The sequence below is a fragment of the Protomyctophum parallelum genome, assembly GCF_964188405.1.
Source record: "Protomyctophum parallelum genome assembly, chromosome: 6".
NCBI classification, from domain to species: domain Eukaryota; kingdom Metazoa; phylum Chordata; class Actinopteri; order Myctophiformes; family Myctophidae; genus Protomyctophum; species Protomyctophum parallelum.
In genome coordinates, this window is record NC_139701.1 from 19,362,226 (window position 1) to 19,380,385 (window position 18,160).

The window sequence follows — 18,160 nt, forward strand, 5'->3', positions numbered from 1 at the left end:
AAGTAGGGCATTATCACTGGACCGTGGGTGTCCTTTTGCATGAGGGAGAGGTCATTTAATATTCTTTGCCAATCAGTATGCAACTCAAACATGAGCAGGCTTTACAGTAATTGTGCCGCTTGGAGCAGGCATTCGCTTGACTGTCGTATCACTCGTTCTGATGGTGCCTCTGCCTTGTAAATGTTTGTAATGTGTTTTTGACATTTGAATGGTGTTTTCAGTGCTCCATATGGTCTGCACTGTGCCAGAGGCATCACTCGCAACCTAAGGTCAATGCCTAAGGTCAATGTCCCCCCACCCCCAGACGTGTGGTCAAGTGATGCCTCGAGGTGATGACTTTTTTTTCCTTCACTCTACCAGTGTTCTGCTGTCAGCCACTGCCCTTGTCCACAATATCTTTCGCTCTGTGGCTCTCCTCTCCTTTCACAAAGCCAATGTGACTTTGTCAGAAGCGGGAACAGTATTAGTCAGCTTGAAGTCTGAAGTCTTCAGACATGAGCTGTGTCCTCAGAGACAATAATGTTCCCTTCACAGTTGTCATGTCATATATTGTTCCCTGCTCTTCCCTCTTGTCATCACTTTCATCTGTTTCCTTTTCATTTGACTATATGCAGGTAGAAACGGAGACGGCTCTCTGGTGTGTGTGTGTGTGTGTGTGTGTGTGTGTGTGTGTGTGTGGGGGGGGTGGTGTTACAGCGGTGTGGTTGTATGGGTTGCAGTGGAGTGAGTGAAACCTGCATCCTGTTTAGTTTCTGCTGAGTCGTATAGGCTCCCAGCTGGAGTTGATCTCAACACGGAGATGCAGGTGAAACCAATCTCCCTCACTGTCTCTCTGACACTTTCTCCTTTTTGCACGCATGCACGCACACATGCACACACACCATTCTCTCTGTTTGTGTCTCTTCTCGGTTGTGTTTTACTTCACTGTGACATAGAGTTGTTCGTGCCACAGCCCTCAGCGGTTTCAATCCATCTGCCACACAAGCATATCGCCTAAAAGCGCCCGGCTGCTACCTCAGGAGATCTTTGTCCTTTTCCCCCACTTTCCCCGGCTGTCATTAACATTTCCTTCGTCTCCCTCTCTGCTCTCATGTGGCACTGAAAGGTTGCTCGCCTCACTTCCTTCTACACTGCATCCATATTTCATGGAAACACAATGCTAATGTCTGACCCCTGAGCATGAATATTGAAATATGATGGCCGAGGAAGGAAGGTCAGCAAATAGACACAACGACATATAGCCTGGCTCTCTCTGACCAGATGACCACTGTACTGTGGTGGAAAGTAACAAAGTATTTACACTTAAGTAAAATGTTGAGGTATTCTTTTTTGAAAAGGTTAATTACTCGTTACTTTGCAAAAGTAGCGAGTAAAATAGCCAATCTACAGGCTCACAACACACTGACGCGCGTTTGATTTTTGCGTACATGCATGTGCGTTCACGCGTGCGTATGTGTGTAGGGGTGTGTGTGTGTGTCTGTGTGTGTGTGTGTGTGTGTGTGTGTGATTATCGCATGTTATTCTTAGCTTCACGCCATGAGTCATCTCCGTCAGCAGCAGCCTGGTGGAGATGTGTTGGTTGAGATGAGTGACAGCTGATGCTGTGTGCTTCCATTGCACTGCAGGGCACACTAATGAGGCGGTCCTGCTGGCCAGCATCTGTGGCCTCAATTACACCGATATTCACCTTCAACGCCCTCGCCAAGCGCACACACACTGTACACTCACCATCTGTGGGGAAAAGTACTCAAATGTTTTACTTAAGTAAATGTACCAATGCTGCGCTGTAGAAATATTCTTGTTACAACGCAACGTCCGGAATTCAAAATCTATGAGTAAAAATTACCAATGTGGTTGCATCAAAATGTATTTAAAGTACCACAAGTAAAAGTACTAATTTGTGCAGAATGTCCCATTTCACGTTTTTAAATGTATATACAATATTTTGAAATATAGCAGATCTACAAGCTCACAATGCGTTGCATCGCATTGTGATAATTTTTATAGGGCTAAGTGGTCATCAAAATCCACAAAGTAGTTACTTTGTGGACTTATATAGTAAGTTTTCAAATAAATGTAGTTGAGTAAAAATACAATATTTGGAATTTCGGATCCAAGATGCAGTGGAGTAGAAGTAAAAGTACAACTACTTCAAACACACACACACACACACACACACACACACACACACACACACACACACACACACACACACACACACACACACACACACACTTGTAGATCAGCGGAGCACACAGTCACAGACACTAATCTCTCAAGAACAGATTCTGAGCTAGGCTACTGAATCTGTGGCATTCAGAACGTACATACATTGTTGTTAGTGGGAATGAAAACAGGCGGCCCACCGGAGGGAGGGAGGGAGGCCTAAAACGGAGCAAACAGGCAACATCCTACTATCCACATTGTGTTTGCCGCTGCCCCAGAGGCAAATTCAAAGGAAAACAGGGCGCTGTTTTATTTGCTAATGGGTTCCCAGATTGCACCAACACACGCTCACACACACTGAGCGCACTAATATGACACACGTCAAATCTCTTGACATATGGCTTGGCGTCGGTGCCGAGGGAAGACGTATAGGCCCTAATGTAAACTTTAAGAGCTACAGCCTGTGTGTGTGTACATGTGTGCGTGCGTGCATGCGTGCGTGTGTGCGTGCATGCGTGTGCAGGCACGCACGCACGCGCCCCCAGAGTGTCTGTCTTCATTTGAGGAGTGTGTGTGCGTGGTGTCAGGGCTAAAGTGTAGTTTTGGCAGCGGGGAGATTAAGTGCATTCATCTTCATTTGTTGGCCTGGCATTAAGCTGTGTTACCTGCCTGGAACTGCAACGCTCCGCTACCCTTCCCCCCCCCCCCCCCCCTCTCAACACGTCTAGGGACCCGGACCACCGAGGAGTCGAGGCCACACGGCCACACACCAGTGTTGCCATGTCTGCTATAGTTATAAGAGACTTTGGGCTTGTTTCTAAAGTGTAGTTGCCAACCTTGCCAGCTAGTGGTTCTCAAACATTGTCATGCCAAGGACCCCCAAAGGAATGTGTATTTGTCCACGGAGCTCCCGATCTAAATAGTGTTTGTGCCATGGATTCCAGTATCAGATTTGTGTGATTATAAGGTTCGGAAAAATATTCAAAATGTTGCTTTTTTTCCCTCAAGATTTGTTTGAAAATAACAGATCTACAAGCTCACAACGGTCGCATCGTGACATGCAGTGATCTTTTGTAGATTGACTAATTTTAAATAGCCAATGCATATAGGTTTATAGGGGTCATGTGGTTTAGTAGAGTCTCTTCTTTTGGGCTTATTTTCATCGACCATGGTTGCGTCTCTCACAACCCCCTCACCCTCAGTGAGGGGGTTCCAAAAAGATCCTTACAGGTAACCACATGGAACCAAATGGACCTTTACAGATCTGTAACTCGGAGTGTACAAATGGACCCAACTGGACCCTTACAGACAGTTCAGTAACTCTGAGAGTGAGAGTGTAGCCTACTTAAATGGAACCAAATGGACCCTTTTATCTAAACTCTGACACTGTACAAATGGAATCAAACTGGACTATTATGGGTCCATTTGGTTTTATTTGTAGGCTACACTCTCAGAGTTATGGGGGTCCTTGAAATTAAAAAGTTTGAGAACCACTGATTTAAATTAGGCTATGCCTTTTGACTTCTGACTGTAGGCTATGCAGTTTCTTAAGTCTAGCCCATTCTCCAAAACATCATATCTAGCTTTGCTAGGTTGTACAAAATAATAATTTGGTCAATTTAATTTGCATAAGAGCTCACCTCGCACAGCTGTCGGCTTTGTAGGATTGACAAGGACAGGTCAACATTTTTATTTGCGACAGACACAAGTTCCAGCTTGGGCTGACAGACAGACAAGAATAAGTACAATCTGCTTCTCGGTCACGACTAAAACAGTAGCCTACTTTTTCTGCATTTCAATGGTGAAATCATGGCATAGTATTTTGGCATTGCATTCATTCACAGAGGAGTGCTCAGTCAGTGCAGCTGGGAGCAGTGAGCGCAATTTGCTTTGATCTGCACGGAGCGCGAGCCATGCAGGTCAGAGGAGTTGAATTATGAATAATACACATTCCAGGGTTCGGTCTGGAAGTCCGCCTCTCACAGTGTTTTTCCATTGCGAACCATGAACGTGCATTGTCCGCGCAAAACCCCTGACATTTGAAGGAATTTATAAAAACCCCGGACAGCCTCCAAAAAGAGGACTTGTCCTGACAGTCTCAGGATGGAAATAATAATCAGTAGGCCTAAAATCAAACAAAAATAGGATATAGCACTGTAGCCTACATAAGCTGCAAAATCCCTTTCTAAACATCCATATGTGACTTGTCAAACAATAGACCTACATGATACATCTTGATTGACAATACCATTAGAGCATATAGGGATAACATGGAAAAAAGGTTGTTCTGTCAAGGAAAACTGAAAAACTGACCTCTCCCTGCAGCGCAAGCTGAAGTAGCCTACGCAGGTGTCTGAAATTGACTCTAATTAAGCAAATCAAAGGCGCAATCATGGTTTAGTTGTAACTAGTAGGCCTGGTTTGGCGGTTTGGTTTCCAACAGTTATCGAGTTCTCAGAGTGAGTTTCTACTTCCTTGAGGGGGTTCCAAATGGTCACAATTAACAATTCTTCACTCTCAGAGTTATTAGTTTTTAGCCACTCCTCCTTTCTGCATTCATGCTACATTCTTTCATCTGTGCACTGCACACTCACAGTGTTAATTTCTTCCATTAACCAAAAGTGGGCATGTGTTTGGTTAGACATAGACATACCAATAGTCCTACTAAGGGCCGATTCATACTCCTATTTTACCGCTGTTTCGGTGCTGTAGTGCCGAAATGTTTTCGGCTCGTCAGAAATTTTCAGTAGCACCGAAGAGCCGACTTTAGGACGGTACCCGCCCCCCCGAACCTCAAATGACGTCAAATTGTAGGCTCTACAGCGCCGAACCGACTTTTATTCGGCTATAGGAGTATGAATCGGCACACAGTCTTGAGTCCGACACCTTACCAAGCCAAAACCCTAACCGCACGCAGAAGCCACAGGTGATTTCTAAATTCTAACCCGCCACCAACAATGTTGGTCCAACATACATGCACCTCCCATTGGGTCACTCTCAGAGTTACTGTATGATGTGACTATATCTTCGTCATTGTAGCATTTGATAAATAACACTATACAGATAATGTTGTCCATGACTCTGAATGATATATTCCAAAAACGTTACACACCAGCTACTACACTCACAGACCCACTAACCCACACAGACACATACTGTACGTATGCACGCATGCACACACACACACACACACACACACACACACACACACACACACACACACACACACACACACAGATACAGTGCGTGCTTTGATCATTTTGACAGTATTATGGAGCCACTCTTGACTCCTGACTAATAGGTTATTGAATATGTCGTAATTTCCCTGTCGTATTAATTTTCCGTAGACACGAAAATTAAAATCGACTGTCCTATATACTTTATCAATGCCCACCATGACTCTGGCACCGGGAACAAATATTTAACACTCTGCTACCTTTGATAACAATGCTAAATGCTACACAGTTCTTCCTGCATGCATGCTGAAATCCCTATGGTTCTTCACTGAAGAGTGTTGTAGGTAAATAGTGTAAACATTTCAGCTCAAGAATTTCTTGTCTCCCTACAGTACCTTGCCTTATTTCAATAATAGTAAAATTAAATTAAAAATAGCCTGTCTCTAAAACAACATAATTATAGCCTACATCATGTACATCTGCTATTTTCGGTGTGATTTTCTTTCTTTATTTACAAACAAAAAAAAATGTTGTCTTTTTAAGTATTGGATAATCTATTTAAAATATATAGGCTACTGTATATAATTTTTAAATACTTAGAAATATATATATATATATATATAAATTATATATATATATATATATATATATATATATATATATATATATATATACACAAACTTATATATTTTTCGTGTAGGGAACATAAAGTGGTCGGGACCCATTGTTTGGGAAACACTGGTGTAAATACTGTGACTGTGATGCTCGCGGATGTTTTGGATGCGTGCATGGTTGTCTAGGTCGGAGAGATGAAAAAAGCCACGCTCCATTACTCTGGTTGAGCTAGGGAACAGAGCACGCAATGACACTAGCCAGGGCCACTTGTGCTCTTCAACCGTCACCTTGAATCAGCGACACAAGGACAACCATAAGAGATTGAAAGCATTTGAGCATATGTGGCCTGAAGAGACCCGCCGGAGCCAAAGTGGGGGGAAGAAGAAGAGCAAGATAAAAAGGTGCATTATGTCAAGTGCAGTGTTACTTCAAATGAGGATTAAACTTAACACTGAAGCCAGATTTAGACTAATAGACTTTGTCGCACAACTGCGGTGCGTTGTGAGCTTCCGATAGGCAGTTGTGGACAATCGGTCCATATATGCCAATAGAGTATCGAAGTCCTGACGTCACTATAAGGGCTGATTCATATTCCTATTTTAGAGCCGAATAAAAGTCGGTTCGGCTCTGTAGAGCCTACAATGTGACGTCATTTGAGGTTTGGGGTAGGTACCATCCTAAAGTCGGCTCTTCGGTGCTACTGAAAAGTTCTGACGAGCCGAAATCACGGCACTACAGCGGTAAAATAGGAGTATGAATCAGCCCTAACACTATACCCCTGGGTCACTGAAGTATTTTTTCTATTGAAAATCCCCTGTGTTCCAAAAATAATCTAATCATTTTGATCCAGCGATTAGGTATGTGACTGTGTCGTTTATGATTATATTGAATTACATTTGATAACGTCTGTCTCTTTATTCCATCCATCTTTGAGTGATAATGCCTTCTCTTTATGGTCATCACTGTCTGAGAAATATTCCCTTTCAAATCAACACTTCTTTCGATATCTTTAGATTTGCAGTTTTGTGCGCAGCCTTAACCCTGTATTTCCAAACCTTCCAGAGGCCACTGAGGTTGATTCCTTTTTAACTCCATTGTCGAGCACGAAGGGCCTAATATCTATTATGTATAATTGTATTTTCTCTTTGTGGCCTACTTAAATAGAAAATATTAAGAACAAATGGGAAGAGGATTTGGGAGAAGAATTCTCAGATGATGATTAGGAAGATATTTTACGTCTTGTCCACTCTTCTTCCATTTGTGCAAGGCATGGGCTAATCCAATGCAAAATTATCCATCGTGTACATTTCACTGAAGTTAGGTTGTCCAAAATATATGGTGATATTGATCCCCTGTGTGATACGTACTGTAGGTGTCGTTCGGCCCCTGCCACGTATGTTTCATGGGGCCCCTTCCTCGCACTTGTAAATGACTTGCAGTTCCAAGCTATTCCAGATTGAATGAATTTAAACCTGAATCTGAGCATGCTAGATATGATTCCCGATGCAGCTGGGTTGTCCAGTATATCTATTATTAGGAACCATGTGTGGGTGCACTGCCATGTCCATTATGTTTTGGAGGGGTGACCAATGACAATGCCATGTTGTGTCTTGTCTTGTCTTGTCATACGTTTGTCTTGTTTTTGTTTCAAAACTTGATTCAGGTTATGTGGTTTGTAACTATCAGTGTTAAGCCCAACACACACCGGGTGCGCAGAGTCGCGACACAGGCGTTGCCACGCGGCAACGCCTGGAAAATAGAACAGTGGCGTATCGGAGCGTCAGGCGAGGCGTGAACGTGCGTCGGACGCCGCCGGTGTGGGATAGGTTCATTGAAAATAACGGAGGCGGCTGTTTTGACATGCGGCGTTCGCAGACGGTGTATGATGGGCTTCACTTCCCTGTTAGCATAGGACTATACAATTTATTTTTATTCTATGCTTCCACAATATTTTGCATTTAGTGGTCACAACATTTACAGTATATGTACATGTTATCTCTTTGGTATGTTCCGTATGGGTGTGTCACATTATATGCTGTCATATTATTTGATTTACTGTATACCCTGAAATCTTGAATAAACAAAACTGTGGGAAAAAAAAGAGATAGGGTGAGAAGTTCAGTCACACGAGAGAGACTCAGAGTAGAACCGCTGCTCCTTAATCGCCTGGAAAGGAGCCAGCTTAGGTGGCATCTGGTTAGGAAGATGGATGAATGGATGGATGGATGGACCCGGTGATTTTTTCAGCACAGATTCTTGTATGAGGCAAGCGAAGATTTCTCTATGGGGAATTTCAATAGAAAATAATTACCCAGGGGTATAGCGACCTCTAGTGGCAGTGATGTCAGACTTCGGTGCTATATGGCCGTATCAGTCGGATTGGCGGTTCTGGACAACCGCCTATCGGAATGATGCCTTATATCAGGTTCCTTTCATTCATTCGAGCTGGGATCAAACAAAACAAAAACAGGCAGAAAAGGTGTGAGCGTGTGCAGTGGTGCGAAGGTAAACCAATTGGACAGCAACAAGGGGGAAGTGGGGGAAGCAGATCTATTTCCTGTCGTGTGTGAATGTGCGTCAGTGGGCTGCAGTGGACTGAAACGGCTTGCTTTCAAGCTCCTTGAATAATTACCTGGGTGACGAGGAAAAGGGGCCGGGGGGACGGGGGGGGGGGACGGGGGCATAAGCATCGCGTGCGTAACCTACTGTACCAAAACCAGCTGCCCAGAAAAACACCCGACAAAGCTACTTTGAAAATAGCAAAGTTTGGTCACGCGGCTGCACAGTGCAGAGTCTAACTGAACAACAACACACAATTAATAATGTACGGACACATACGCTAGCCTATACACTACAGAAATCCACCGCTGTGGATTTCTTTTACAGTAATGGGCTGCTGCAGCCAGGCCATATATTGGCTGTCTTTTTCAATTGTAAATGCTGTACATACAGTTCAACAGAGGAGACATAAACCCAGTTTTATGTTAACACAATCTCATATTTCAAAGTGGGCCACGGACTGTGTGATTATTTCTATAGGCTACGCTTAAAGGAACAGAAGTTGAATTGCTGTACATTACTGTACACCTCTGAGCTAACCAGCCGTCGCTGTCGGGTAGATAACCCTGTATCTCCGTTCAACTTTTTATGATTTTTCATACCTGTATATGAATGCCCTACTTTGTTCCGTGACAGTCGAGTAAAACAGATCTATAATCAGATCAGCAATTTTAGCTAATTGTTTTGAAAGGGTAAGTGATTAAGTGTTTGTGGGTTTTATAAAATGTAAATAATGAAAAATGAAATGAATCATCCTTTCTAACACAGGTTATTTTTTGTACATTTTATATAAAGTGAATGGTCTTGGACATTGTATTGTGAGGTTAAAAAGTGAATGGTCTTGGACATATAAGGTTTCCGTCTGACAAGACAAAGGGCATGAGTTGCAGTGCAGAAAGCAGTGGAAGAAGTACTCCGAGATGTTTAAAAATATCAATTCCACAAATACTCTGTTACAAGTAAAAGTCTGGTATTCAAAATGTACTTGACTAAAACTACAAAAGTATTGGCAAATGTACTTAAAGTACAAAATGTACTCATTACGCAGAATGTCCCATTTTCAAAATGTAGAAACTATATTTTGACAATAGCAAAGTATAGAGGATATGCGCATGCATAAAGTGAGTGGCAAAGTGAGTTTAACGTTGCTTAATGCAATCAGATTGGAATTTTCCGTTTGGATGTATGGGCTATAAAACATTACCTCAAAATTGTACTTAATTACAGTACTTGAGTACTTTCCACCAAAGAGTGCTTGGTGAAGCAAGCTTGAGGCAGAAAGTGGGACTTGTACAATGACTGTGTATCCTATCTATACGTTGGCCTATATACTGTATATATTATTATGGGGAGGGATGAACACGACTGTCCCACTAACCTGTCACAGAGCTTTTGTCTATTTTTAAAGACGAATACCGCTGGTAGGTAAAGTCAAGTGAGGGGACTGGGTTAGAGTTGAAGTGAGACCTTATTTTGACCACATTCGACCATATCCTATAAGGCTGACACCACAACAATAGCAGAGCTACAAGCTCACAGTGCGGCGCATCACGAATCACAATGTGCTGTGAGCTTGCATATCTGATATTTTCATTGTGCGTCACTGGTGTATGACAAGTATATTTTAAGTATTTAGCCCATGCTATTTTGGCGGATATTTCGCCTACAATGACAGGCCCAAAATAGGCCAGTCATACAGCCATATTTTCAACTGATAAAAGTGTTGATGCCGGTAGAACTGTCTTCTGATGAACATCTCGCCTTTCATGTACAGTCAATAATTCAATCAAATACATACATACCGGTACAAAAACAAACAAACAAACACACACACGCACACTCAGCAAATAGAGGGGGAAAGAAGGAGGGGTCCAGGCCCCTGGGGGACCCTGAACAACGAGGTTGGTATACACTATATAGGGTTTAAGTGGATAAGCTACTTACAGTAGGTCATATTTCCATGCTGTCTCAGAAGCAGCAGCAGTATGTATAGATAACTGAATTTATAACGTTCTTCTGGTTCATCTTGCAGTCCCAGAATGCCTTGAGAGAGACGCGGGAGCTCTCAGATCATCAACATACAACATACACGGATTACACACATGCATGCACGTATGCACACATGCATGTACATACGCACGCACACACAAATGGTGGGCACTTTGGCTCTCAGCAGGCCCATCTTGCATCTCAAGGGTGCTCATCGAGAGCAGATGCATGGACTCATCCTAATCCTCCATGACATATGTGAAACCCTCCAATCCACCTCCCCACGTGCCATCTATGCTGAGGAGCCCGCTGCATACCAGCCATGGAAGCATGCTGCTCTATAATGTGGTTATATAAGTCAGAGTATCTATACCTTTTTATTTCAAGGTTCCTTGGTTTGATATGCCTTAGGCCACACACGCCTTTTCATACCATGTTGTGTCATGGTACCCGATCTAATGTACATATAGACTCACACTGTAACTCTGAGAGCGAAATGGAACCAAATGGACCCAAATGGACAAACATGCTCAGAAAACAGTGATGGACCGTAAACCGTAAAGGTGATAGCATATAGTCAATTCCAGTGTTCTGTGAAATTGTGTTCTATTCACATAGGAAACTCTATGTGAAATGTCATTATTTTCACATTAAGCCATTATGGTGCGAATGTTATTCACCATCTATCCAGATTGATGGAAGATTAAACACTTTGAGATGATTAAAAACAAAACCGCATCATTCATTGCCCCCAAATCCTGCTGTAGGTTATGGCCTCCCTACAAATACATAGATTATAGTAGTACATGGTTAGTACATGCGGTGTAGTATCTGCATTTGTGAAAAGACAAGTAAGCAGTAGCCTATAACAAATGATCTTTACTTTCTGAGGTATTTTTAAAGCCTTTTAAACTTGATGATGCAGTATGAAATGTGGGGTCAAATCGGGTTCCAGGGAACCCAGTAAAATTAATTAATATTGCATAATAATTTGTTTAATCACTTAAGTACATCGGAAATTTGAAAATAGCTGTTTTGAGCTTGTAGATATGTTATTTTCAAAACATCTTGAAAAGTTGTGAAATGTTTGGAGTATTTCTGATAGGGGTCCGCGGCCAAATACTTGAATCTTAACATGAAAGTCTTTGGGAACCTCGGCATTACACGCCCATAGAACCTCATGGTTCTGACGATATATATAGGTGTTTGGACGTTTGTCATCTGTTTGACTATAGAGGTGAGGTCATGAGTTCAACTAAATGATCTGCCATGGTTAATCTCCAGTGTCAACAGACACTGAAACGTCCACCTTTAATGAGGTCGAAGCACGACGACCCTGCTTCATCTGTGAAGCATGTGGACGTAAACTTCACAGGACTTGGGTGTTGTCTGAACGCGGGCAACCCGCTATTTACTGTGTGAACCATAGTGTGGTTAGAATGGGTCAAACGTGGGTTGAACCATGTTCAATTTCCTGTGTCAAAGCTGGGTTTTGTGTGTGAAGGTTTTCTATACCTTTTAAGCTTGCTACAGGCTGTTGCAGCCTTGATCATTGTGATGATTAAGCTGGGATTAAGTGAAAGCATACCCACATTAAAATGGCCTTGGGTGTAGCAATGGCCCAGATGAGTGTGTCTGGACCTGGTCCATTTTGACACTTTCAGGGTGAAACACTGATGTGTGGAGTTTAGCCATGTTATTGTTTGCCAGCTACTCACAATGCCATCAAACCCTCTTGCGCAATATTCACGAGTTTCATGCCAAAAGGACAACATCCACCATTTGTTATTCTCACCAAAACATCTGCTATTAATGGATGCTTGAAACCAGGACAAAATCAGCCTGGATTCCCTTTAATTTACTCATGGTGAACAATATGAGTCACAACATAATCGTTCATCTCGCTCACGTCATCAGCTTAACGAAATGCAAACGGAATGCGAATGCACAGACAATACAAGTTCTAATGAATGTGGTCCAAAACGGGCATTTCGCCCCCGGGTTGGAACGGTTGCAAAGCAGAGAGCGAGCTGCCGTTTAGTCTTTCTGAGCATGGCATCATTCTGGGCCATGCCTGTAGAGGCAGGGACGATTTAAAGCCCATAAATATTCATGACTTGCTCCTTCTCGCTCCTCTCTCCTCCTCTGCCCTCCTGTGATCGCTTAGCGCCACATCCAAGAAAGCTTCAACACTCTGCTTCCTGAGGGACACACACCACTTATTACCGCGGGCAAGTTCCACATGTTTGTTTCCACATTGTGTTAAACAAGCGATGAGGAAAACAACAGAACAAAAGCAGAATATTCAGCACCGAACAACACGCCATGCATGGGTGATACATGGACAGAATCGTGTTTTTACGACTTCCGACCCAAATTTGGGGCACTACCTACTATGGGCAGAAATCAACTCGCTTTTGGCCGCTCCAACAATATTAAAACCTCAGGTTTGCTACTCGTTATCAGTTATCACATGACTCCAGAAATCATGTTTACAACGTTACTGTATGTGAAGATTGGACACAATTTGTAAAAGAAGCTTCTAAAAGTGTCAAAATGGGAGAACATTTTCCTATTGTAGGTTGGCCTAACGTGATGCATCTTGACCTAGGCCAGGGAAAAGACAGTTTAATTGTTTCCACAACTTACGGTTCATTGAATTAAGAAAATGTTACAGTTGTTGTTGTAGTGCATGCATCCACGAGGACGATTGGTGTATTCTCTCCCCTAGACATACATGCCAACTACGAATTCCGCAAAATACATCCACACTAACAATAATCATAATGACAAGTTGTGTCTGAATGCTTTTAACATTACTGATGACATGATTACTCTGTGTCTGACTGTTGCCATACAGGAATAAGCATAGCTGCTAAGTCATTGTTTCCTGGTTGCCATCTGATTACACTGTTCCGTTACATTATGTTGGTGTGCATGCATGCGTGCGTGCGTGCGTGCGTGCGTGCGTGCGTGCGTGCGTGCGTGCGTGCGTGCGTGCGTGCGTGCGTGTCTCCCAGGTGGCCACCGCATTACTTCTATGTTGTATTGGTTTTCATCATGGTGACATCATCACAGAGCCCTGGCCATTGTCCTCATAGTGCTCCAGTGTTTCAGTGGGACAGCTGTTTTGTGATGCATATAGCCGGCCAGGGCCAGCGATGGGAACATCACAGCCCTTTGATGTCACACACACACTCTGATCCGCCCCATTCAGCCTCTGGGCTGGCTTTGAAAGTGTCACCTAGCAGCTGTGTTAAAAAAAAAAAAACATAACCAAAGCGTAATTTCATCGTGGTTGGCCAAAAAACGTGTATGTCTATAAAGCTATAACCTTTCAGGTAATGGAAATAAACTGTGTTCTATTGGATCCAATGTAGTTATTAATCAAGGCTCTTGTTAATACTTAATACTATAAGCTCACGAGTGAGCTTGCAGAGCTGATATCTTTTACTACTTTTGAGTGACAGTGTCATACGACAAAGTAGGGCATTAATATACGGAGTAAAAAAAACACCAGTTGAATTAATACAAGGTTTCTGCCCAACAGCAACCATATGCAAAGAAGCAAAACATAAAAACAATAAAACTTCAATAATATCCATTCAAAGTATGTTTATACTTTGGTTATCAACACTATAAGAGTTTCAAGTTCCAACACTGTCCACTAAATAGTGATCATATTGTACTGAGACGTGTGTGGTGAAAGATGCTGGTTTGAGGGCAGGAACAGACAGTGTGAGAATGATTTGTGTGGTTGTTGCACAATCACAGCCTCATGTGAGGGAGAAAAAAAACCTTGTCCTCTTATTTTCCACTGGGTATTTATTTTTTGTTTTGTTTTGTTTTGAAAACAATGTGCCTTTGTCTTCCTGGGTGTCCTATACCGTGCACGTACGCACGCATGCATGCAGGCAGAGTATGCCTACGTACAGCTCTTATAACCGCAGCGGTGACAACCAATATTAAAGTGTGCAACAATGCCTGGGAAAAAAGGCTGAAGAGAAAAGTACAGCACAGTCAGATGATGAATATCAGCATTTGAAGGATCTGACCGTCAGCTTGATAAGAAGAGCACACGGGAGCAGGAGAGACACAACCGCTAAAGGAACCTTAAAGCTCTGTCTCACACTAAGAGAGAGAGAGGGCATGCAGGGGGACTTGAGTTTTCTAGCCTTCTAAGGCTGTCTTACGGTGGGCTCAGTGGTGGAAGAAAAGACAGGTTACTTAACCTATCAGTGGTCAAATGGATCTGAGCTGTGCTCTTTTTATTTAATCTCACTATATAATGTCTTGAGAATAGGCGATATACAAGCTCATATATCGCGTGAGCAGAGAGACGTTGTTGGATGGATGATGTTGGAGACAGAGGGACAGTGTTGGATGTATACGATGGGCTGTGTGTGTGTGTGTGTGTGTGTGTGTGTGTGTGTGTGTGTGTGTGTGTGTGTGTGTGTGTGTGTGTGTGTGTGTGTGTGTGTGTGTGTGTGTGTGTTTGAGGGGGGAGTTCAGATGACTCTATAGGAGAGGAGAGCCAGGGATTAATGGACCATGTGTGTAAAATGAGTGTCCCCCGAGGGACTGCTGACATTTAGAGCTCTCTCTCTCTCTCTCTCTCTCCCATGTCCTCACACCACTCTCTAGGTTTCTGCTCTCCCACAAGGCCGGGCTATGACGTTATAGCCAGAGGCTGGAGGTGAAGCACCACAGTCGTGTATGGAAGCGGGGCGGGTGAGATGACGTCAGGCCAGGTGACAGGTGATAACGCACGCACGAGCGCACACTTACATGCACAAACTCACTAGCAAGCACTAGGAATGAACATACGGTTACAAATAAGGTTGAAAGTGCACATTTTTTTAGAGAATAATCCTTTGTCTGACCCTCTTCACTGAGGGGATTAACGGGACCGATGTGAGTGTGATGTCTCTGCCCTCAACCCCCCCCTACACACACAAACACACACACACACACACACACACACACACACACACACACACACACACACACACACACACACACACACACACACACACACACAGTACTGACTCCATGCTATAACAGCACTGCCATTTCTGGCTCCTGTCTGCCTGTCTCTCCTGGACAGCACAATAGCAGTGGCAGCCAGTGGTGGAAATTAACGAAGTACAGTTAAGTACTGTGCTTAAGTACACTTTTGAGGTATTTGTAATTTCTATAGCCTGCAGTATACTTAAAAATGCTCCCTCCAACCGTTTTCTGGATACGTGAAATCTGTTGCTGCATGGTTCATACTTCATAGTCATATACGATTTAAGTGAAGCTTAACTCATTAAGTCATTTCGACAGGAGCCAATGCAAAGGTCGATGATGTCGGACACAAATCCGCCCTGATCACTTGGACAGTCAGTCCTAAAGACCATGTGTGAGCAGTCGGAACAGTCTGAACTTTCCGGCAGTCTGAACATCTGAACAAAGCCAATTCCAGAAGCACAATTCTGTGCATGGCACGGTCCCTGACGGACGGGCCGCGCCGCCAAGGTCACCAGGCAGGAACACACACACACTCACGCACACGCGCACACACACACACACACACACACACACACACACACACACACACACACACACACACACACGCACACAAAGATCAATCAGTATTCATGTAACTCCGAGAGTTTCTCCGACAAAAGCCCATATAGAAGCGAGGGATTTTATTTCATGTGTGGCGTGCTTTGTGTGTTCAAAGCCATTCCTCGAGGAATTGGAATTTAAAGAGGTCTATTAATCCCAGAGTGGGAGAAATAAAAGGGAGAGAGTGAATAATAATAAGGGGGTCCTCGGGCTGCTTGTAATCCCATTTAGTGGGCCCCCTTAATCCTGTCCAATAGCAGACCTGCTGTGTGCCCGGGCTAGACTGTACTGGAAGCTAATGACAAAGGCTATTGATTGTGTTGCTGGGTCTATTTTTAAACAGAAATTGTTACATAATTAAGCGGGGGGTCGATAAGTCGATTGAAGGAGAAAAAGGAACAGTAGCATGGAATCATGTCAACAACCCCCGAGGGAGCTGAGGCGAGAGCATGCGGATTCTAATGCACTCTCCCCGTCAGTGGCCATGCGCACAACATGCGCTCACACACACGCACGCGCACACGCACACGCTCACACACACAAACACACACACACACACACACACACACACACACACACACTCCAGCATCCCTACATATGAATATGCACAAAGCAATCAGAGAAACAAACGGCGGCTGATATCATTTGTTGCGTTTGAAGTTGATTGGCTGTTGATGCATGCATGCAGGCAAGAAGCGGCAATCGGGCCGCCGCAAAACCAATAAAAGGGAAGGCACTGAACTGGGGCGAAAGGAAATTATATGCGCACAGAGAATTCAATACATTCTCCCATGTCACTTTTATTAGCCGAGTGAATAGTCGGCACTAAAGTCATTATGCATATTATGCTAAAACAATCTCTAATTAAACCCGGCGACGGCCTGTCTCTCCTTCACCAATGAAACCTTGTGTTTTCCCCTCATAACAGAATGATTACGTAAGAGAGGTTTACTGGGGAAAGACGCTTTAGAGCAATGGTTCTCCACATGGGACCTCCAGGGGTCCTTGGGGGGGTTCCAGGGGGTCCCACATACAGCTCAATGATTGATCATTTGGAACCAAATGAACCCTTACGGGTCTGTAACTCTTATTCTGACCAACCAAATTGACCTGTAATGGTCCATTTGGTTCAATTTGCACACTCCCAAATTTAGATTGCGGGGTCCCGGAGATTGAAATCATGTCAATCGATGCATGGTCCGTGGTCTAATGCATAGCAAACTCGAGGGTCCTTGAAATGAAATGGTTAAGAACGACTGCTTTAGAGAGGGTTATATGGTTTGAGGTGCACACACAGCCGGGTTATTTGCTATTGATCCGAAGCGTTACCGTGCTGTAAGCAAAGCTTTGTTCAGGTCTCCCAGTGCAGCATGCTTTATGGAAGCGGTCAAATGGACCCTGAGTTACTTATAGAGGCTAATGATGAAGCCTGGATGCCTCTGTGATGATAGCAGTTTAATATACGATCCGCTAGTGTGCCCTGGAAATACACTGCAAGAGTTATGGACTCACACACGAGTGAGCGAGTGAGGTCGCACATTTGCGCGTACAGTGCGTGCGTGCGTGTGTGTATGCAGAGTACACGTACATGAGCATGACATGCTATACAATGCAAAGAGGTAGCCACAATGAATGCACGCACGCATGCTCGCATGCACGCACGCACACACACACACACACAGAGAGACAGAGTTATATAACAGCTGAGATCTCGGGGTGAGATTGCACAGCCATAACATCGCATGGCCTTGAAACCTCAGCAAATAAGCGCACCGTGGAGCAGCTCTCATTAAGCAGCAATCATAAAGAAGCAGAATTCAGGGAAATTGAAGATGGAGCTCAGGATTAAGTTTGCATTTGCATGGAAGAGGCGGCGTGATTGGTTTTCAGCTGGACACCATTCATTATCAAGGGTGCAAAACCCGGTAAGCACTTATCTGGTCGAAAGTATACCAAATTCTAAGTGGGAGTTTTCACATTGCTAACTGCATTTGTGATGATCGTTTGGAACATTTATTTACACCATCCGTACAATTGGCACA